Source organism: Mixophyes fleayi, chromosome 10, assembly GCF_038048845.1.
Source record: "Mixophyes fleayi isolate aMixFle1 chromosome 10, aMixFle1.hap1, whole genome shotgun sequence".
Taxonomy (NCBI): domain Eukaryota; kingdom Metazoa; phylum Chordata; class Amphibia; order Anura; family Limnodynastidae; genus Mixophyes; species Mixophyes fleayi.
Window position 1 is genome coordinate 98,067,330 of NC_134411.1, and position 24,241 is coordinate 98,091,570.

Consider the following 24,241-nt stretch of genomic DNA (forward strand, 5'->3'; position numbering starts at 1 on the left):
CACATACTCAGAAGAACTGGGGTCTCGGGAGGGTGGACAACATCGCCAGGCCCTCCCCCAAATATTGTTAAGGCAGGTGTGCCCACAAGTGCCATCGTAGCTCACAAAGATCTAACTTGTCGGCTGAATGGCTATTGCTACTAAACATGATTATGCGTGACAAAGTACGTAATCATCATCATCATTTATTTATATAGCGCCATCAAATTCCGTAGCGCTTTACAACTGGAAACAAACCTTAATAAAACAATACTGGGTAATACATACAGACAGAGATGTAAGAGAACCCTGCTCACAAGCTTACAATCTATGGGACAAAGGGACACAAGGACACGTAATGGGAACATTTTGCAAAGGAAGATTGGTCATGGTCATTCCAAAAGACCTTACTACACAAGTTTTTCTTAATGAGATCTTTAATTAAGCAGATAGGGTTAGATACAGTGCATGTATAAAAGCCATTCACTGTCACATGAAGAAAACCAGAATCCTCTTTCACAATTGAAGGGCAAATATATCGCTGAGATTCCAAGTTTTTTCTTTCAAAATGACAGTGCCCCCAAGTATATAGATTCCCGCACAATATTATGAGTTACAGTCTATGTTGAGAGATGAAAATGTAAGTAACACAAAACCATATTTAATAGTATAATATACATGTAGGACTTGGTAGAGTCTGAGGCCATGGAGCTCTCTGGATTGTTGGAAGTGTGGTGGGGGGCACAGCAGGGGTGGGAGCTACAAAAACCTGGAGTCCTGGCCCGCATGGCTATTGTTTCAGTCTATATTTCTTATGGTTTCGATGAGGAGAAGAGTCTGTCCTACGAGTCAGTCCAGTCTCCCTTCTCTAACAGTCTCTCTAGCGAGCAGCGACACTGTGACGCCACCACAGGCATTATACCGGATCAGCAGGGACACGGGAGTGCTGTGATAAATTGCTGGACGCGTTTAGTCTTCCTATTATCATGCAAACCCGGCTGCAATTCCTCCGATATTCTAGTTAAACACCAAATCTCTCCAGCTTCTTATTGAGTGAATCTCTCCCACTTTATGCCTGGGTCAGCACTTGATAAATAGTCTTTACTGACCAGGCATAAAATTGGAGTAATTGCCACATTGGTCAGTAAACAAGTGAAAAAGTATGATAAATCCTTCTACATGAGCGTAGAATAACACCGGCACCTATGGAAGGGGAAGTAAAATCCGCCGGCCCGACAGTGACAGATGCTTCGTTCAAGGCATCCGTGGCTCCGGTTTATTTCAGTGAATAATTTTTAGTTTCTATCTATCCTTATTACACCAGGAACTGGGTTTTAACCTTTTCAGTAATCTGTTGGCAATAAGGGAGACTACTGTATTTCTGTCAACATGTCCGCTGGATAACAATAAATTTTACATTGATGTCTTGCTTTTCAGGAATAATTACAGGGCACCTTAAATGTTAGGCCATTTACTACTTGCGTGAAAGATGACAATAAAATCAATGAAACCTTATCCTCCTCAAAAGAACATCACAACCTTTTGCGATGTTAATGGATTTGTGTGTTCTGAGTGGGGCAAGTTTATTCAGCTGCGTTCTAAGAGCCCTCTTAAAAGTTTTATTGTTTTAACCCCATATCTGCCGAGCTGTCCGGATTAAAAGAAAAAAAAAAAAAAAGTTACACAAATGATATTTTGGTGGCTCCGGAGATCTGCAGACATCCCTGCCAAGCTCCCTCCTGGTGTTCTGTGTATTGATCTGTGCTGAGAAGATGAAGGGACTGTGCGTCGATCTTTCAAGACCAGCGTGTCTGCTTGTTTCACTGAGGCCTAAAGAGTCAAAAACCCAATAAAGCGAAACACGGATGCTGTAGAGAGAACCGGTGCTCATGTCTGTGACCACTGTATGCAAAGCTTGGCATTAGTCACCGCCAAGCCGCCCCTGACAGCCCTGAAGTGAGGGAGATTAATGTGAAGCCATGCCTTCTTTATTATTGTCATTGTGTTCTTTCACACCCTGCCTCTGACTTTCAATTTTGCTCCAGAATTAATTGTCTGCTCCCTGCAGTATGACTGATGTAGAAGGATGTACGTAGCAGAGGCACCTGGCTCTGGCCTTGACAATGTGAGCCCCTTGTTGCTGCTGGATGCATTGTGTACGGTCACATTCAGGGACGGAATGATCGTCACATCATGAGTGGACTTTTATTTTACTTCAGTCAGATGTAATTGCAGATTGCTGTAGGAAAAAAACAGAATTATTAGCAATGTGGATTTTTGCAGCTTTACATTAAGTTATAATTCCTGCCTATGAACGTGTAGCCCTCGGACAGAGAGAGATATGAGCTCTGAGTTACTTGTTGGATGCAGTAATGGAAAGTAGTTACATAGATACATTATAAAATGTATTCATCACATAGTCACAATGGAGGAGAATTTTGTTGGCTCAACCAATTCTCTGATACATAATGACATCACTGAGGTTGGAATGTGTTAATAGGCTAAATATTTGGGGAAACACATAGCTGCATACACTGCGGATTCCTCCAAACTGTCCCGATTGCAATGGGAGAGTGTGGGGGCGAAAGGGACGGCGGATAGCAAGAGGGGCTTCATCAGAAAGTAAGTCTGGGATGTTTTGAGTGAATTTAATGCATAGTTTGCATGGATCTCGGGGCTGGGTGTATCTTCCCTAGATAAATGTTGGAAGGTATAGTGTAGGTGTCAGATGCACTGAATTGTGAAGTTTACATATTATCTCCTTGTTATGTACAGTAAATATTGCTGCTTTGATTTTGTTGTACAATTGAACAGTCTCATAAGTAACAAATTTTTCCCTAGATTAAAAAAAAACAAAACCAGTCTTGCAGTATTATTACAGGTAATTTGTCTAGTGCAGAGTCTGTCTCTCCTCGTGAGCGCTGAGCGACGGGATCACTGTCAAATTAGACCATAGACATGGGTAACCAAATGGAAAAGATGTGTCCATTCTGCACTTGAGACCAAGGGGTATATTTACTAAACTGCGGGTTTGAAAACGTGGAGATGTTGCCTATAGCAACCAATCAGATTCTAGCTGTCATTTTGTAGAATGTACTAAACAAATGACAGCTATAATCTGATTGGTTGCTATAGGCAACATCTGCACTTCTTCAAACCTGCAGTTTAGTAAATTGAGCCCCAAGTGATCGTTTGCAGACTCTGAGGTCTGTTTGTGCGGTCAGACGATGACCACACACAGGTGGATAGTGATCATCTTCTATCTGTGTTTTCTAACATGCAGAGTATGATCAGATTATTAGGTATCATGTAGACCTAGGGGCCACGCGTGCTGCCATATTGGGCCAAATGTCCGATATCGCTGAATGTGTCACCAAATATAAAGGAGAAAGTGACATAATATTATAAAACATCCCAACAACAGAACTTAGTCCTCCCCGCTAAAGTATTGTAAATAATAGAACCTATTTACTCAATGTTTTAACGTTGTGTGACTTATTGATACATATTTTGTAATTATAGCCACCTTTGTTTATACATGATGTGCTACACACCTGGGATCTTTTACGTTGGTTCTTGCCAATACAGTATGTGAAAGTACCCACATATACTGTAATGTGACGGCTAGCTAGGCTTGCCACAATTAAGAATAGCAGTGTTCAAATGTCAAAATGCATTTAGATGATGACCATCATCTCCATATGTGTGCGGTCATCATCCAAGCACACTAACAGCACTCAATGGAATCCACTCTGAGCATCAAGTTGGTGAATTATCTGATTTGGCAACATATATGATTGGCCAAACTGGACGTATTATTGGACACTTGTGTTGAGGGTGTGATACTTATGTTAGACAGTTACAATCAACATTTATTTGGTCGACACCACAATATAGGACAGGGTTGGAAATTTGACAATTGTAATGTTAACAGATTGAAAATTCGAATTTAGACAGTATTATTAGGTCGACAATAATATCCCTAACCATATAATACATTTGAATTGTCAAGCTAATAATACTGTCTACATTTCAATTTGCGACCTAATAATACTGTTGACATTTGAATTGTTGACCTAACGTTGTCAATTTTCTGAATGTCGACCAAATGAATGTTTAGCCCTCGACCGCATACGGACAAGCGAATATGCCTTATAGTATTTTGAATTGCGTTGTTATAAATATTGGTGTTCTGTAACATAAGTGAAACCATCTTCTATTCATTGTTTATACTTCATACGATATCAGGCATTACAGTATAACACAGTACATATGGCATTACCATAGAAATGTAACTACAAAACCATACAGAGATGAGAAGATTATTTATTGTATGTTGTTTATATTGTTTGGACCTTTGTATAACTTGAATTGTCAACGAAACCCATTCAAAAGTTCTGAGATGGAGACACAACACAGTGTGATATCCTTCAAACTTGACATTAAATATTCAAAAGTTAGTTTAGGAAAGTGTGAGCAATTAAATTAATCAATCTTCCTGGCTGTGCACTGAACAGATGTTCAATAAATCCTTTACGCTTACAGTGGGGGACGGGGACCGTCCACTTTTAACTGTCCTTCACTGATGACATCTCTGTGCTTGTCCTTACTGCATGCCTCCTGGGCCAGTTGTAGGCAGTTCTGCTGTGCTGTGCCTTTATTATAAATAACAGGCCACATGGACTACCTGAAGAACCTGAGAGCGGAGGCTTTAATGATCCTTCAGGCTATATCCTAGGCTCTCATTTGATCCCAGATAATGGGGCTGATGGGAATGGCACAGGAGTGACGGATGGCAGTGACAAATGGCTCCCTGCATACTTGTGCTGACAACCAGTGAATATAGGGCAGCTTTGCAGAAAGGTCAATATTATAGTTCTTGTTTGACTTTCAAAGTTTCTTTCTGGTGGAGATCAAAACAAAAAAATAAAATAGAACGGCCAGTTTCTCTTCCGAGGCTGACAAATGACACGGGCTCCGTAATAGCCTATTAATTTATCACAAGAATGCGCTCTATTGTAATACAATAAAAAATAATGAATATGTGATCATGTGTAAGCATGAATAAAATAGCAGGTTGTTTTTTTTTTTACGTGTCAAAGCTTTGTAATCATTTCTGAATTTCTGCTTTCTCTCCGACACTTAATGTCTGCTGACTTCCTCAAGACCTTTGTCCTGAAACTGAAAAAGGATATTAATGATTGATTGTGAAATATCGTTCCAATACATTTAATGTCTCACAAGTGTTTTTGAATAATATTATAGTCCGCTTTTGCATTGTTTACCGGGATGTCCTTTCTTCCAAGTAATGGGTGTAATAGAAATGGGGGGGGAACATGTCAATGGTCACTGATGACTAGAAAATCCTACTGACTCATCGATCAGTTTTACGATGATTGCCGTCATTATCGTAAAGGCATTTCTTTTTCTCTTCCTCTCTTTGGTTTCCTCTTTAGTACCGTATAAGTAGGATAAACCATGGCATTCAGAGATAATGACTTAAAATGTCTACTGAACACATTATATACAACTTTAACCTTTGAGTTCTGCCACGCCAAATATGGACTTTATCCACTTTTTAATGAGGCTCTAAAATTTTCATGATTAAGTTAGTATTTTAGCAAGAACTGCAGCCCTGACATGTTGTACAACATTTCAGACGGCTGATCTTTAGAAATCCACCATATGTTTGACCGTTAAAGTGTATTATTATCTCAGTGCAAAAGATTAGTATTAAGCACAGCTCGGCGAGTCTCAGTGTTTGAGGATTCCCAGCTCTTCTTCGGATCAATATATGGTTTAATCATTGTTTAAAACTCTGGTGGAGAGATGCTAGTTCTCAATACAATTATAATCCCATGAGAAGGGTTTCTATCATCTGCATATTAATCCTGAGTGAGTGAGTTCCTGTCTGAGGGGTTCTCAGTTAGGACTCAGATTATGTCTATGAATCTGTGATAGGATCCATGCTTTGTTTTTTTTTAAATTAATAATCTATTCTTTTACTTTAAGAGTTCTATAGATGACATTCGCGAACATACAGCTATTGGGAAGACGACAGTGAAACCTTGGGTGTGAAGAGCACTGATTGGGCAGTTGAGGCAGTAAACTGAGCCAATAGAGGGGTGTGTGAGCTTCAGACCTGCTCTGCTACTCTTTGTAAATAAATTAAGAATCCCATTTAATCAATAAGCACCTTTTTCCGTTGATAAGCTGATTTTTTATTTTTTTTTCATTGCGGCAATAAACAAAAAATCTCTTATTGCTGCAACTTATCAAAAGATTATTGCAATACTCAGCTGTTTTGGCAATATTGTCCCGGAACTGTAAGGGTTACCATAATGGTTCACCAGCCTGGGCTATCAGTACCACTTGTTAAAGAAACAAAAAGTATAAAATATAGTCAAAAAATTTTAAACATTTTTTTTAATGAAACAGTCCTCGATTAAAGCATTTTTAAATATTGCAGAAGAACCAGCAACAGCAGTATTTTTTAAATAGGCACGTGGAAGCCATTGTCGACAAATGCCAGCAATTCATATTGCCAACATGGTTATTGCTGCAATAGCAATGTTATCCCCAGCTATAACCCGTTCATGTATAGGGCTAAATGAGAAAAAGCCCTATGGTTGGCCAAAACACCAATTTTTGCTGGCAGTTGTGCATTTCGCCATTGATAAGTCAGCCCCTAATGGGAAGATGTAAATTGAGTTTGGTGTCATGTGTTTTTAGTATTTTAAGCACCCCTTAGACTAAGAACCTTCCCATAATCCAAATGAATGATCGGCAATAATTAATCTGATGTCCTACACTAAATGAGCTCTGTGGAGTCTATTCAAGTATGACCAGTGTCCATCATGATAGTTTTGACCTTGTCTGGTAGTTGATCGGAGATACACTGAGCAGAGAGAGAGGGCAAAGTTCTGAGTGGGAACCTAGCGAGAACCATGCAGAGCTGCAGAGACATTGAGTATATTTACGGGTCTACTGGAATCGATAGTACACCAACCTGAAACTGTGAAGTCTAAGCATTTAGCAGGTAATACTGAGGAGCCAGGGAACCTTAGCATAATGGTACTGCCTGTGTGAGTGTGAGCTCCATGTCTAGTGAAGGGGATGAGGAACATTTGAGTAAAGTAGAGACTGACTTGATGCTGGGAGGTCAGTAGAGCTGCTAGGGAGGACAGTATATGACTGAGGGTCACTATCCCTAAGACATGGAGTGTTAGCTCTTGTGTGTTGTCTGTAAAATGCTGCCAGTTATTTATTCACAACTACTAAGTATGTGCTGGAGTAGGGAGAAAAGAGCTACCCTATCCTCTGTTATTATTACCCATAGTTTAAGGACAATTTCACTCTGGGATCCCCTTAACCACATCCTGGAGATGCTGATCAAATCGGGCCTCCAAAAAGGAGCAGAACAGTCTGTTGGTTCAATTACCCCCCCCCCCCCCCCCCCAGTCTGCCAACATAATAAACACTTGAAGCCTGAGTGCCAATTGATTTGGCATTGGTACTTTCAAATGTCATTATATCAACAACATGATGATGTCTATGAGGGAGCTCCACTGTGGCATGTTCTGCACATCGGCTCTTCCTTCCCCAGCAATGAGGAACAGGGACTATCGGGGAGGTGGGTGGTGGTTTTATTAGTCTCTGTCCATGTCAGATGAGATGTTTGCCAATTAATAACTACTGCATAGCCACTTGGCATCAGTGGTAACTTATAATAGGGTGGGGGGGTTGGAAGGACTCGCTTCCATGGATGAAAGCAGGACAAATCCTTCTCCAACTCAGGTCCTGGCTAGTCAGATTGAAAGCTTATCCCAGATGGTCCAAGGTCTGTCGCACTGGTTGTTTTCATCCATGCGTTCTTCCAAATTCTTCACTGGCCGGTTATAATGTCACGGCTAACGGCTGTTGTCATAAGCTTGTACAACAAGGTGGTAGAGGTCTTCACCTATAGCAGCCACCTTTCCAGTAAAGCTTGCACACTCATGTTCTCAGATGGCCCAGGTCTTAAACTCAGCGTAGTAGAAGCTTATGGATATAACCGTAGCTCGGGCAAGGGGGTGCTGGCAATAGAAAAGCATAGTCAGGAACAGGCCGAGGTCTCGGGGCATAAGCAGCCAGCGAGGTGAGGTCCAAGAAAAGGATCAGGGCCAGCTGAAAGAGAATCCGAGTATCAGGTAGAGGTTAGGGCCATCAGCAATAAATCACAGTCAAAGAAACAAGCCATAGGTCATACACAGAAGGATCAATCAAGCAGTACAGGTACAGAGTACATGAGCAGGTAAGCAACCAGGAAACTGAGCGCTATAACCGAAAGGAGCCAATCAGGAGGGAGGCCTGAATCAGCCCCCAGGAGGCTGATGATAATAATGATTACTGCCCCTCCAGCCGGAACATGGTGGTAACAGCTGAACATCCCGTCCACTGCCCTAGCAATAGCCGGGACGAAAACCGAAAGTGACGTTCCGGTCATCATGGAGACGGGCGGGATGCACTGATCGGGCATAGCGAGTTGCGGCAGCTAGGCACCGCCGCGGCTCGTAACACTTGCATGTTCTTTACAACAACTGTTGGTTATATAACGTGCACATTACGCCTTATGTACAGTGTAATGCTGCTTGAATGTTCAATATTTTACATCTATGTAATATGCTCTACTTCCCCATTATACAATTCCGCAGAATTTTGTATGCTATATTATATTTTATAGTGCATGAAAAGACCACCATACTCACACATGTATGATACACAGCTAGACCTCTATACTCACACAGGTATAATACACAGCTAGACCTCTACTCACACAGGTATAATACACAGCTAGACCTCTATACTCACACATGTATGATACACAGCTAGACCTCTATACTCACACAGGTATGATACACAGCTAGACCTCTATACTCACACAGGTATGATACACAGCTAGACCTCTATACTCACACAGGTATAATACACAGCTAGACCTCTACTCACACAGGTATAATACACAGCTAGACCTCTATACTCACACATGTATGATACACAGCTAGACCTCTATACTCACACAGGTATGATACACAGCTAGACCTCTATACTCACACAGGTATGATACACAGCTAGACCTCTATACTCACACATGTATGATACACAGCTAGACCTCTATACTCACACATGTATAATACACAGCTAGACCTCTATACTCACACATGTATAATACACAGCTAGACCTCTATACTCACACATGTATAATACACAGCTAGACCTCTATACTCACACAGGTATAATACACAGCTAGACCTCTATACTCACACAGATATAATACACAGCTAGACCTCTATACTCACACATGTATAATACACAGCTAGACCTCTATATTCACACATGTATAATACACAGCTAGACCTCTATACTCACACATGTATAATACACAGCTAGACCTCTATACTCACACAGGTATAATACACAACTAGACCTCTATACTCACACATGTATAATACACAGCTAGACCTCTATACTCACACATGTATAATACACAGCTAGACCTCTATACTCACACAGGTATAATACACAGCTAGACCTCTATACTCACACAGATATAATACACAGCTAGACCTCTATACTCACACATGTATAATACACAGCTAGACCTCTATACTCACACATGTATAATACACAGCTAGACCTCTATACTCACACATGTATAATACACAGCTAGACCTCTATACTCACACATGTATAATACACAGCTAGACCTCTATACTCACACAGGTATAATACACAGCTAGACCTCTATACTCACACAGGTATAATACACAGCTAGACCTCTATACTCACACAGGTATAATACACAGCTAGACCTCTATACTCACACAGGTATAATACACAGCTAGACCTCTATACTCACACAGGTATAATACAGGCTGTGGCTCTGACATTAGCTGACATTCTGTTATGCAGGAACTTAATCTTAATACCAGCACAACTACTTATTTCTCCCATGCAGTATGAGATCCTGTTCTCCAATGCTAGAATGTCACTTACAGTGCACTCCCTGAATTGCAGTAGAGTATATTTAAAGCAAACTATGGGGGGTATTCAATTGTTAGCGAGATGCGTTAAAATTTCGCGCTCGAAAAAAAAAAAAAAACGCGCTCGTTTTTTCCTGTTCGAGTGTGCGTTTTAAAAAAACAAAACACTCAATTCAATTGTTTTTTTGCATTCACCCCCTCGCGCTCTATTATTGGTCCTAGCGAGTTTGAAATGAGGAGTGGTTAAGGCACTCATTTTCCTATAGAAAAATAAAAGTAAATTAATGCAATCAAGAATGGCCCCAGCACTGCAAACGAGATTGGGCCCCTACACTGCAATCAAGAAGGGCCCCAGCACTGCACAGGAGAATGGGCCCCCACACTGCAATGAAGAAGGGCCCCAGCACTGCAAGCAACAATGCCCCCCCCCTGTACAGCAGAATTAAAGATTTTACAAGGAGGTACATTTTTTGAAATTTACAAACATTGAACACTGGCCAAGCATGGACATTTGTAAGGTACAAATATTTGTGGGACAGTGGGCAAGCCAGACATTTCTTCGAAGGTACAAATATTTGTTGGGACTTTGCGTAAATGAGTGTGTGTATGTAAAGCATCATAAAAATGAGGATTTCGTCCATGGGAAGTATTTTGTTTTGGGGGGGTTTTAAATAAAAATCTATGGTGTACATGAGGGTGTTTACTGTATTTCTTGGGGTTTTATTATTTTTAATAAAGATTTGTGGTTGGAATGAGGGTGTTGTGCTTTTATTTAACATTTTGCTTTGTGGAACTACAGATCACAGCCAGCCGTGGGTGTAAGAGCATGTTGGCACTTGTGGTTCTACTACAAGTGCAAACATGCCCTGGGTGCTATGGGTACGCTGGTGCTTGCAGTTAGACAAGTAGCAGCATGCCCACACTATTTAGGACAACATGGCTGGCTGGGACATGTAGTTCCACAAGTAAAAAAAAATTTTTTTTTTTTTTTTTTCATACAAAATCCCCATTTATTACCCTACTACCCACAGCCCAGGGGTAGTAGGAAGAGCCCTAGTGCTATCGGAACTGGCCTGGGTGTCCCTAGGGGGGTGGCCCGCTTACATTTTTCAGCAGACCACAATCCCTAGGGAATCCAGGCCAGCGATGAACAGTCTGTGGGTGTTTTGTCATTATGGCCGTAGGACCCAAACTGCGTTCCCCCCCCTGTTATAGTGCCTATCACCCCGGCTGGTTTGCCTAGTGCTGGTTCAATTAAATTAGGGGGAACCCTACGTCAAATTTTTCACACAGCAATAGCCTGCCAGCACTAGGGCGAAGACTAAATAGAGTGGGGAGCAAACGATTTTGCTTTTAAAAAATAAATAAAAAAACATGATACTTTTGGCACAACCACCCCCCCCACCCTTAAAAACAAAAAAATAATATAAAAAAGTTTAAATACATGCACCACTATGGTTTTTTCTAAAGGGGGAAATTTCCAAAAATGATTAATTATTATACACTTTTTTTTAGTACTTTTTCTTTTTTTTAGGTTACTTTTATGAACTTTTACACCTATTTTCTCAGTTTAATGTATATTTTTCTTAACTTAATAAAAAAAAAATTTCTTTGAGCAGACCAAGGAGGTGCGAGATAAAACAGCATATTTGCCTTTTTCACACTCTGCGTTAAAAAACAATTAAATAGCTGTTTCCGCTAAGGGTTCGCAGCCAGCCTATACTTTAACATTGACAAACGCTTGGAGCGCGATAACACCGTTTCGGTAAAAAAAAAAAAAGAATAGAATTGCGTGAGAAGTTTTCGCGCTCGAAAATAAGGTAAAATAGCAAAAAAATGACTTTTCACGCTCGAACTTCCAAACTCGCTAACAATTGAATACCCCCCTCAGTGCCTTTGCACACCCTTCTGCAACTTTCAATAAAAACTTGGCTTTATTGGTTAATTTTTTATTGTACTTGGGCACGCCCCAGACCTTCTCTGCATATTTGAATATCATTATATAAACAAAGCAGCTCTGAGTGGTGTCCAGGACAAAGAAGACAAACAGCCCCTCCTGGCCAATATACAGGCATCTGAAGGTGGACAACCCTTCTAAATACAGAATGTTTCCTTTCTGCTAATCAGACGTTTAGATTAATATATTGTAGAAAACCCATCTGTATCTCTTTATTCCTTGTTTGCTGAGAGAAAGAGAACGTCTTTTAGTGTCCACATTTCATCTTACTTCTGGATGAATATCCATCCAGTACCACAGCCAAAATCCTCCTTCAGGTCTTGCCTTCCTCCGGTGAGGGGGCTCACCTGGGACCATGGTACATCTGCATGTCCTTATGCTTTGGAGTCTAGGAAGGCATCTTCCTGTGTCTTCATGCTGTTTCTAATCTAAAACAAATGATCACCGGAAAAATAGGAGCATTATCCCTTTGGCAAAGATGAGAAGCAAAAAAAATATATATTTATATATATCAGAAAGGGTGCACGGGCAAATTCATCTTCCAAGCTACTATCAATCTCTCATCTTAGAAATACACAATAACTAGGCAGCAAAGAGACCTGATTTATAGGCTGGGAACCTGTACACTGACCAGCATTCACCTGCCCTCCTTGGCTTTCTCCCCGACAGAATGGCTGACTCCAGCCATTACAATGATATACAGCTTCTCCCTACTGTTTTACAAGTACATTAGCTTTATTTAATGAGATCTCGGAGTAATTTAACAGATGTATATAGAGCATACAACTCGGAAAATCCTTGTTACTTAAGTACTTTTGCCAAATGGGGCTAGTGACGTCCACAGTAATGTACGGCGCTGATTACAATGCTGTGTAATTGAAATAAAAGGTTCTTGGAAAATTAAATATGCAAAATAATTTGGCATAGTCATAGCGTAATGCAGGGGTTTTGTTATGCAAAATGATGGAAGTTTCATCTGTACAGAGTGCATGTAACATGTTACAGGAACAAACAGTATCCACTTTATAGAAAAGCAAAAGGTCAGTGGGAAATTTCCCATGTATTATTTCCCTTCCACACATATTGGTTAATCGGTCTGTACAATTTTATTTGTGGGATGACCCATGATTATTATTATTATTTAGCTTACCAATTCACTGGGGATTACTGACAGTCGAGGGAGGGGGGGTTAACATTACTAGACCCTGTGGAAAAATTTGGATGGGGGTCTGGCCATGCAACTCGTGTTCCCGTGGCCCCCCATCCACTCCTTTGAGCATAAGCAGGGGCCAGCTCATGTGCACAACATCCCCATTTCAGCAGATAATAGTGAGTACAGGCAGTGGTTGAACTACTGCACGGTGTGCAGAGGCTACAGGCCCCCACCCATCTCTGGGTCCTAAAGCCGCCGCCGCTGGCGACTGCGATAAGGTACTGGCTGTGTGTATACAAGGAGATGCTGCATAAACCAGACAAGTAGATCTGAGGCAAACATATCTATCCCCCAACTGTCCTTATTTAGAAGAGATGCTCCTTATTTGAGGGGGCTCCGAGCAATATAATTAAAAGTTCAACACACAATTGCCACCTTGACTCAATCTTATGATTAATTTAAATCATAAATGAGTCTAAACCGAGCAGTAAATAAACAGAGAAGTTATTTTGATTGGAAGTGACAATAGTTACACATCTTAGCACACTGCTCGGTTGCAGAGGCATCTCCTAGTAGCAGAGCTTTAGGTGTTAAAGTGCCCAGGGTGGACCATGTATAAACCAAGGCGATGTGTGGTGCCAATTGGATGCACTTTCTATGTTTGGCTGATTTGGGACCAGTCTGCTTGTTTTAACTTGAGATTAATCTTTGCAAACCCATTACTACTTTTAATTCTAATGTAGACTGATAGTTACAATTATATGATATGCCACTTAGCAGATCTTAAAGCAATGCACTAATTCAAGAGATAAGTAGACACATATAACCTGATATAGTCCTTCACCTACTGTTATAAATTATAACATTCGTAAAATGCTCCTTATTAGAATTCAGTATTGGAGGAGAAATGAGAGTGTTTATCTGGCTGTTATATATAATGCATTCTACCTTCACTGGAGATATCATTTTATCATACTCTTACATGGAAAAGGTATTGGTTCTAAGGCTCCAATCACGCGGCAGAACCAGCGCATAGTAAATATTGTAATATTTCTATTTGGTGGAGATTGCCTTTTGTCTTAGCTGCTGTGCCCTTGTAAGCCATTTAATTCATTTCATAATTGTTTCAAATATTATACTTTAAAATTGTACATTCAAATTATTCCAAAGAGAATTCCTCCTCCATTAAAATGATTATATGGAAATGGATACATTGATCTCACTCCCCCCATCTATATAGCTATACAATAAGATACAAAGCTCATAGAACTAAATGACAGCCTCAGTCCCATGTTATCAGCAATTTTCAGCAGCAGGTTCTAAAGGATGTTAGCCCTTGCGTGCAACATTGAACTTTAAGGGGGTTTACACTTTAATAGTGCATTGAATTTAGCCGACCTCCAGGACCCTACTAAGTGCAGCAAATGGTGGAGGTCTCAGGAAGGGACCCACACAAATTTTGAAAGTGAAAAACCTTGTTTAAGGATTCTGTGTACTCCGATCTGTAGGGTTTTTATAAATGTCAGGCATTTTCGTCCATTAATTTTCTGCAGCTATAAACTTGATACAGAAGGTAATTTCATGATACAAACAGAGAAAGCGACCACCGAGCACTGGACTCTGTTCCCTTTCTGACCTTCAGGTGGGTTAGGATTACTGAATATTCTCAAGTACTCTTCTTTTAAGCAGGCTATGGTAATGGCAAGTAGCCGATACTGACAAGGCTTCTATAGAACAGGAAGATTCAGTTTAGGAAAATTTGGAATAGGTTTCCCCCATTCTCCTTTGTCAAGACCTCTATCAATGTCCTCTAGACACACAATATCATTGTTTTACTAAACGTTTCATAGAAGTAGTTGAGGTGTACCTTTTATTGCTAGGCTTTGTTTTAATATCCTACTATTCCTCCTTGCCTACTTTACTTTTTCTTTCTGTGCCCCCTTCTTACACCTACCTGACTTCATATGCAAAATTATCTATAATCATCAGTTAAACACATTTCAGCAGCTCTTATTTTCTTTCCTCTCATTTGTATGTCTCCCACTGCATTCCCTTTTCTACATCACTGTATGTGTTACCTATGTATTTATATTATGATCCTGTTGTTATATATTTGGGTTCCCCTTCAGCCTTGATTTCTGTTTACCTCCCTTCCTGTGTTTCTCTAGCGTTCACCTCCATTAGTGCCAGGTATCGGTAATTGACACAGTTAGTGCTGATCTTGGTGACAGCCAACAACACTTTTGGGCAGTGAAATTGTTGTAGTCTTATATGGTTTGATTATAGTAGGTACTGAAATACAGGAGTGCTATAAGGAGAGGGTAGGGGACAAAGAACTCGGACCTTCAATCCCTATAAGCTGAGCTGTATTGTGGATGGGAGAAAGTGACTGTAACGTGAAAAGGGGGTCCATGCGTTCATCCAACCATAGGCCCCACGCTCAGCGTCTGCTTTTGATAAGGCTGTATTATGGTTGAGGTCATTCTCAGCAGCCCTCCCAAATGGTCTTTATACATAATTCCAGACAGTGTAACAGTGTAATGTGCTTATTAGTAATAGATCACCTTGTCGCTCTCTTCTGACATGTGATCAATTCTAGGATGGAATAATCCCAAGATACTCACTTTTATAATGGTTATCTATGTAAATTTAGGGGCATTCTTTGGGATTTTAGCGGGTTCTTCTCTAGTTTGAAGTTAAGGTCACAAGCAAAGATCAAAGACAGGGTCAAAATTTAGGAAATCAAGAAGGGAGTCAGAGGCTGCTGTATGCAGCAGACCCAAACAAGAACTGAGTCAGAGGCTGCTGTATGCAGCAGACCCAAACAAGAACTGAGTCAGAGGCTGCTGTATGCAGCAGACCCAAACAAGCTCAAACAAGAACTGATTGATAGAGAAAGGTGGGACCAATAGCAGAAGAAGACTGTTGTCCATCCGTTTTCATATAGATAACACTTTACCATTTAGAGTGTACTGCATTGCAATGTAACGGAAGACACTTGCAGTGAGAACATCAGCGTCAATGAGCTCTAAGAACACAGGGACTAATGGTTTCTGAGGAAACAAATCAATACCACTGTTACTATGTAACAAGGTATACAGCATTCTTAGGAATGTCTGTTTTTACTAGAGATGGGCGGGTCCGGTTCTCCGAGAACCGAACCCACCCGAACTTTGGGTATCCGAGTACCGAGCTGAGCAGCTCGGTACTCTCCCGCCCATTCCGAATCCAAATCGAGGCCGAACGTCATTGTGACGTCGTCGGATCTCGGGGCTCGGTTCTCGCGATACTTCAACTTTATAAATACACGCCTCCACAGCAATCCATCGCCATTTGACAGAGGGAGAGAGCAGGGTGTAGTCATAGGCTAATTAGAGCAGGGACAGAGAATACAATATTGTTCTTGCAATTGCTCTAACCAAAATCGCTAGTGCAGAGAGGAGGATAGAGGTTTATTATTTTTTCTTCATATTTGGCACTCCCCAGCGCTTTTGAGGTGTCCCCCATAATTGTGCATAAATATTTCTGGCTGTCAAAAGTCATATCTGTCAGCAGTATCTACTAAATAATTTTTAGCACTCCTCAGTGCTTTTGGGGTGTCCTCCCTAATTGTGCATTAATATTTCTGGCTGTCAAAAGTCATATCTGTCAGCAGTATCTACTAAATAATTTTTAGCACTCCTCAGTGCTTTTGGGGTGTCCTCCCTAATTGTGCATTAATATTTCTGGCTGTCAAAAGTCATATCTGTCAGCAGTATCTACTAAATAATTTTTAGCACTCCTCAGTGCTTTTGGGGTGTCCTCCCTAATTGTGCATTAATATTTCTGGCTGTCAAAAGTCATATCTGTCAGCAGTATCTACTCAATAATTTTTAGCACTCCCCAGTGGTTTGCGCTCAGAATGGATTCAAAGCAGTCCACATATGATCTGAATGAGCAACCAGGTTCTGTCACCAGTCCTGATGTTAGTGTTCCCAGTACGTCATCTGGCCAAGGCGATGTCAAACAACAGAGTGTTTTCAAATTAGTGCAAAAAACAAAAACCAAAAAAAAATTTACTGTATTGAAGCGAAAAAGAAGTGTAACTGAGCAAAAGTTAAGTGACGATAAAAAAAAAATTGCAAGCATGCCATTCTACACACGCAGTGGCAAAGAGAGAATGAGGCCTTCACCTTTGGCTATTAGTGGCAGATCCCAAAAAGTTACCCAGCCTACAATTGGTGCACAACTACTGTTACGCGTCAAAGCCGAGCTGCAAGATAACAGTGAGGCATTACAGGAGAATATTTGATCTGATTCACAAATGACAACAATCCCTGTGGAGAGTCCATCCAACAGTGGGATGTCTAATCGTGAGCATTCTGCTGATGTGTGCCTTAATAGCCCGAGTGTAGCCGGTGATACCCAAATTGAGGATGCCACTTTGGAATTAGAAGAGGATGAGGGGGAGATTTGTGTAGGCGACGAGGGCGCTAATGAGGATGTTGATGAGGTTGTTTGTGTAAGTCCTGCACCAGTGGCAGCAGTTCTGGCACGTGACAAGAAAAAGGTCATTGTCATGCCTGGGCATAAAACAAAAAAATCCACTTCTTATGTGTGGAATTATTTCTACCCAAATCCAGACAACAATTGTATAGCCATTTGTAGTGTATGTGAAGCCACAGTCAGTCGAGGGAGGGACCTTAACCATCTTGGAACCTCGTCTATGTTACGCCATTTAACGAGAGTTCATGGCAAAGTGTTGGGAAAAGCTGAAAGTTCTTCCCAAAAGAATACAAGCACTCCCTCATCAGCTAAGACCCTCCGCTCACCGACATACCGACGGCTACAAAATACACCCACCACACCATCCTCATCAATATCCTCAGTAGCGCTCGGAGTTAGCCCGGCATCCCACTTAAGGCTGGATGACTCCGGCACTATTATTGATTCCTCTGAAGAAAGCGTTAGTCCTGCTGCTGCTGTTGCTGCTGCTGGGGGTGAATCGTCATCCCAGAGGCAGGTTAATAAAATGAGCAGTCCTACATTTCAGCAATTAACTGTGAAACAATCATTTGCGAGGGGAAGCAAATATGACAGCAGTCACCCAGTCGCCAAGCGAATCACAGACGCCATGGCTGCAATGTTAGTGTTAGATCTGCGTCCAATCTCCACAATAAACGCAGCTGGTTTTTCACAGTTAATTGAGGTTTTGTGTCCGCGTTACAGAATTCCATCGCGACACCATTTCTCCCGTAAAGCTATTCCACAACTATACCAAAAAGTGTGTAAAAATGTAGAGATTGCGCTGAAAAATGCCATTCTGCCCACTGTTCACTTAACCACAGATATGTGGACAAGTGGAAGTGGCCAAACCAAAGACTATATGACTGTGACAGCCCACTGGGTTGGTCATTCACCTTCACCAGCAGGAACAGCAGCAGCATGTACACCACTACGTAACATTTGTCACAGGCAGGCCACTCTTTGTATCACCGGCTTCACTAACAGGCATACGGCTGACAATTTGTTACGCAAACTGAGAGATGTGATTGATGCATGGCTTATACCACTCGGACTTTCCCCAGGGTATGTCATTTCAGATAACGCCAACAATATAGTGCGAGCATTACAGCTGGGTGATTTCCAACATATTCCCTGTTTTGCTCACACCATCAACTTGGTGGTGCAGAGCTTCCTACGAAATAACCGTGAGGTGCAGGAGATGCTTTCGGTGGCCCGTAAAATTTCAGGCCATTTCAGGCATTCAGCCACAGCATGTAGGAGATTACAGCAGCTCCAAGAGCAGTTTAACTTGCCCTGCCACCAACTTAAGCAAGAGGTGGTAACTCGGTGGAATTCCACCCTGTACATGCTTCAGAGGATGGAGGAACAGCGCAAAGCCATCCAAGCATATTGCACAAGTCATGACATTGGGAAAGGAGGGGGGATGTATTTCACTCTTGCACAGTGGGGAATCCTTTCAGTGCTGTGCAAGGTGCTGAAACCATTTGAAGTTGTGACATGTGAGGTCAGTGCAGACTCTGCTAGTTTGAGCCAAGTCATTCCTTTAATTAGACTATTGGAAAAGCAGCTTGAGAAAATGAAGGAGGAGCTGAAAGCAAGCAATTCAGCAAAGTATGTTGGCCTTGTCGATCAAGTACTTAATTCGCTTTACAATGATCCTCGAGTTATTAAGATCTTGAACTCGGATCAGTACGTTTTGGCCACTGTGCTTGATCCAAGGTTTAAAACCTACATTGAGTCTTTACTTGTAAATGAGCGAGATGTGAACTTTTGCAAGGAGCTATTGCTCAGCAAGTTGGCCGCTGAACTGGGCCTCGGCTTGACGACGTGTCCTCCTTCACTTTCTCAAGCTGTTGCTCGTAAAAAATTAAATTTCCAAAAAAGAAGCAGGGAAGACACAGGGGGCAGACCAGAACAATTTAACATCTGGGCTGGTTTGAAGGATTTTTCAAAAAAATGTGTCACTTTGCCCATAACTCCATCCAATATGAGTATAAACATGCAAAGGATGGTGGAGGATTACTTTCAAGAGGTAGTTGATATGGAAATGTCAGACAGTCCCTTTCCTTACTGGGAAGAAAAGCAGGCCATTTGGAAACCCATGTACAAACTTGCTTTGCAATACCTAAGCTGCCCACCCTCCAGTGTGTACTCTGAACGAGTGTTCAGCACAGCAGGGAACTTAGTCAGTGATCGCCGTAGAAGGTTACTTCCCAAAAATGTGGAGAAAATGATGTTTATAAAAATGAACTACATCTTCCACGAGGAAGGCCTTCACCATCCAAGACATCCAAGCACTGACTGTTCTCTAATGGCGGATTCAAGCGGCGATGAATTGATAGTCTGTGATGATGACGTACACACTGATGAGGGTGAGGATTAAGCTGAAGATGATGCCGATAACATCTTTTTAAAACTTTCTATGTAAGTGTAGGGTGCAATCTACCCCCAAAGAGGAAAGGGACTTGTGGCATTTCCATATCACATACCATCTTGAAAGGCTGCTGTTAGGGCAATTTATCCTTAAGGGTAGGGTGTCATAGACAGAGTGACCCTAAACTGGCTTTGTCCATTTTTCATAATATTGTACAGTCTATAATGGCTGAATTTTTGGGTATTTTATACAAGTGGAGGGGGGCCTAGAGAGACAGAAACCACACTGGCTTTTTCCATGTCAATTAATATTGTACAGTCTATAATGGCTGAATTTTTTGGTATTTTATACAAGTGGAGGGGGGCCTAGAGAGACAGAAACCAAACTGGCTTTCTCCATGTCAATTAATATTGTACAGTCTATAATGGCTGAATTTTTTGGTATTTTATACAAGTGGAGGGGGGCCTAGAGAGACAGAAACCAAACTGGCTTTCTCCATGTCAATTAATATTGTACAGTCTATAATGGCTGAATTTTTTGGTATTTTATACAAGTGGAGGGGGGCCTTGAGAGACAGAAACCAAACTGGCTTTTTCCATTTCTTTACATATTTAACTATAAGTGTAGGGTGTAATATACATTCAAAGACGATGGCTGCATTGCCAATATGCATAGATGGAGAGGAAGACAATCTGTTTTGTGTGTAGAATAGGCCTACCAACGAAGAATTAAACTGTTTTTTTGGATGATTTATTACCTCAACAATTAGATTACTTGTCTCTAAAACAGTTGGAGCACTAAATTGGGTTAATTTAGGCCCAAAAACATGGATTTTCCAAAAAAATAGCAAAACAAAACCAAAACCAAAACACGCAATGGCGGTTTTGCAAAACCAAAACCAAAACACGACGGTAATCCAGATCCAAAACCGAATCCAAAACCAAAACACGGGGGTCAGTGACCATCTCTAGTTTTTACATCTACATAAAACCCAGAATGGTTGTCCTTAAAACCTATGAAAAGGTGGACATCATCTTAGGCACAAGTACAAGGGAACAGTTTAATCCATCTTAAGTGGCAATTCACAACTGGAGGACAGGAGACCTCAACAATTTGGAGGATATTATGAGTTCTTTTTGTTACCACTAACGAACATATATTTATAGACACCACAGGTTCATTAACACCTATTCTGTATATCCATGTATCTGCACAGCCACTGTACTAATCCTAGAACTGTCTAGTGTTATACAGAAAATATATACCTAATATGTACCTACACCTGTGTTTAAAGCAGAATTAAGGGGTCTATTTATGAAAAGCCCTAGATCCAGATTTGGGGCTTCTCCCTATTTAACCATCACCGGTGGTAGCCTTCTCCAGGGTCTTCTGGATCTCAAGAAGGCTACAGTAGAGATGCACTGCAAACAAGTGTTTTTTTTTAGTTAAATAAAGCATTTTTCCCATTTTTTTTGTTAAAGTTATTTTTAATTTTTGTCTTTCTTTACTTTTTTTTTCATTATTATTTTGTTTCGAATCTGGAACTCAGAGCCCAAGACCACATCAGCGTAACATTTAACTGCCAACCTCCATAGCAAAATTTAGAGAATTCTGGTTTAAGAAGCAACTGTTCTGAGCATGCACAGTAAATCCCCAATTTTGTTTCCCAGAAGAGCACATCAGGCCCCCGAACATACAATCCCGCTCCCTTTTCTTGTTCACCGCACCCTTCCTATAGCACTGCTCAAAGGAAGGACTACCATAGTAGAAGAGGGTGCAGGTAAACACGGTAGTCGCGTATTCGTCTGCAAAATTAAGAAGAAGCTATTAGAAAAGCAGGTAAAATTAGCAATGTTCATGACTTCAGTGATGCACGTGAATAGCGGAATTTGATGTCATTGTATGGGCTGAGAACTAGATTACATGGAACACATTGTAGCTGCATTGCTGAAATCATTATCCTGATATTTATGTGGAGGGGGGCCCCCCAAAGGCACTTTTCCTCGTGGCTTCTGCTTGGTCTTGAACTGGCCACGATTTGGGGTAAATTGTTAACTGCCTGTCTTTTAAATGAATGGTAATGTTATGTTATACAGTGTCTGGAATTCCCGATTTCGTTAACATACTGTAAATAAACCAGTGCGTATAGGGGGTGTTTTGTTATAGAGAAGAAGTACTCATTGTGCTCGTCTGACATTCTGACCATTGGTACTTAGAGAACATCATCCACTTATCTCATATCTTAGAGGCTCAGGTCCGTGAATGGGAGACTTCTGGATTACTGGGAACATAGAAACATTGCTTTAATAACCTCTGGTAAACTTAAACCTTATTTGATCCCTTATACTTTATAAGAATATTCTTATGTCTATCCCAAGCATGTTTAAACTGCTCTACTGTATTAGTTTCTACCACCTCAGATGGGAGGCTATTCCACTTATCCACTACCCTTTCTGTGAAGTAGTTTTTCTTTAAATGTCCTCTGACCCTGACCCTACTTCCCCCAGTGTCAGTGCATGTCCTCGTGTTCTAGTACGTCTCTTCCTTTGAAGAATGTTTCCCTCCTGCACCTTGTTCAAACCCTTGATATATTTGAAAGTTTCTATCATGTCCCCCCGTTCCCTTCTCTGCTCCAAACTATACATATTAAGTTATTTTAGTCTTTCCAGGTAAGTTTTGTGCTGTAGGCCATGCACCATTTTAGTTGCCCTTCTTTGTGCAGTCTGTAATGTATTTATATCCTTCTGGAGATATGGCCTCCAGAACTGAACACAATATTCCAGATGAGGCCGAACCAATGATCTATACAGTGCCATTATTACTTCTTTCTTTCTGCTACTGATTCCTCTCCCTATGCAACCAAGCATCTGACTTGCCTTCCTCATTGCTTTGTTGCATTGCTTACATGAAATAGTGACTCCTAGATCCCTTTCTTACTCAGTAGTTTCCATTATAGTGCCATTAATAATATATTTAGCCTTTGGTTATTGAGACCCAAGTGCGTGATTTTGCATTTTTGGGCATTAAACTGTAGTTGTCACTCTCTTGACCATTCCTCTAGTCTACCTAGATCATCAATCATTTGTTTTACCCCTCCTGGTGTGTCTACCTTGTTGCATATCTTTGTGTCATCTGCAGTAAGGCATACTATCCCTTGAATACCATTTGCAATGTTTCTAATAAAGTTATTAAAAAGCACTGGTCCAAGTACAGATCCTTGGGGTTCTCCACTGGTAACCTTTCCCTCCTGTGAATGTTCTCCATTTACTATAACTCTCTGTTTTCTATCCTGCAAGCAATATCTTATCCATTCCACCATCTTTGAATCCAATCCCAAGCTTTCACGTTTATTTAACAGTCTGCGATGTGGAATAGTGTCAAATGCCTTACTAAAATCTGGATAAGCTATATATATATACAGCTCCTCCTTGATCTATTACTTTAGTCACCCAGTCAAAAAAAGTCAATAAGATTTGTTTGCCATGATCTCCCCCCAGTAAATCCATGCTCTTTGGGATCCTGTAGGTTACTGGATTTGAGATATCCTACAACTCTTTCTTGTAAGAGTGTTTCCATCAATTTTCCTACTACTGATATAAGGCTCATCGGTCTGTAGATGCCTCTTCCTTGCTTCCATTTTTGCAGGGGGACTACATTCGCTCTTTTCCAGTCCTCTGGAATTACTCCTGTAGTTGGTGACTGATTTAATAATTCTGTTAATGGTGTTAGCAACACCCCCTTAAGCTCTTTTAGTGTCCTTGGATATATCCCATCTGGCCCCATTGATTTATCAACTTTCAGTTTTTAAAGCTGTGTTAGGACCTTCTCCTCTGTAAATGTACTTGTATCTCCCTCATTTGTATGAGCATACTTGCATCTTAACTGTGGTCCCTTCCTCGCTCTTTCTGTAGTGAGCACTGAGCAAAAATTATTATTAAGAGATCTGCTATTACCTTGTTTCCCTCAACAAGACTCTCATTCTCTGTCTTTAGTCTTATTATTCCTCCTTTTGTTTTTCTTCTTTCACATATATACCGAAAAAACGTTTTGCCACTTTTAACTACTGACTGGGCCATATTCTCTGATTACCTTCTTAGCCTCCTTCTGTCTAGCAATATACACCTCTTTGTCTTCATTATTCTGAGTCTGCTTATATTCCCTAAAGACCATCTTTTTTTCTTTCACAATACTTGCTACTTCTTTTGCAAACCACATTGGCTTCCTTTTCCTTGTACTTTTCTTAACCTCCC

The 24,241-nt window shown here is 40.9% G+C and overlaps 1 long non-coding RNA gene across 5 annotated transcripts in view; it reads right to left on the reverse strand.

Moving 5' to 3' along the window:
* Nucleotides 1-240: 240 nt before the first annotated feature.
* Nucleotides 241-24,241, reverse strand: part of LOC142104526 (uncharacterized) — a 283,957-nt gene continuing 259,956 nt past the window's right edge. For 4 of the 5 annotated variants that reach the window (XR_012679582.1, XR_012679581.1, XR_012679583.1 and 1 more), the window contains exon 6: nucleotides 241-2,218. This is a non-coding gene — a long non-coding RNA (uncharacterized LOC142104526). The remainder of the gene's footprint in view (nucleotides 2,219-24,241) is intronic. The other variant, XR_012679580.1, reaches the window with a different exon arrangement.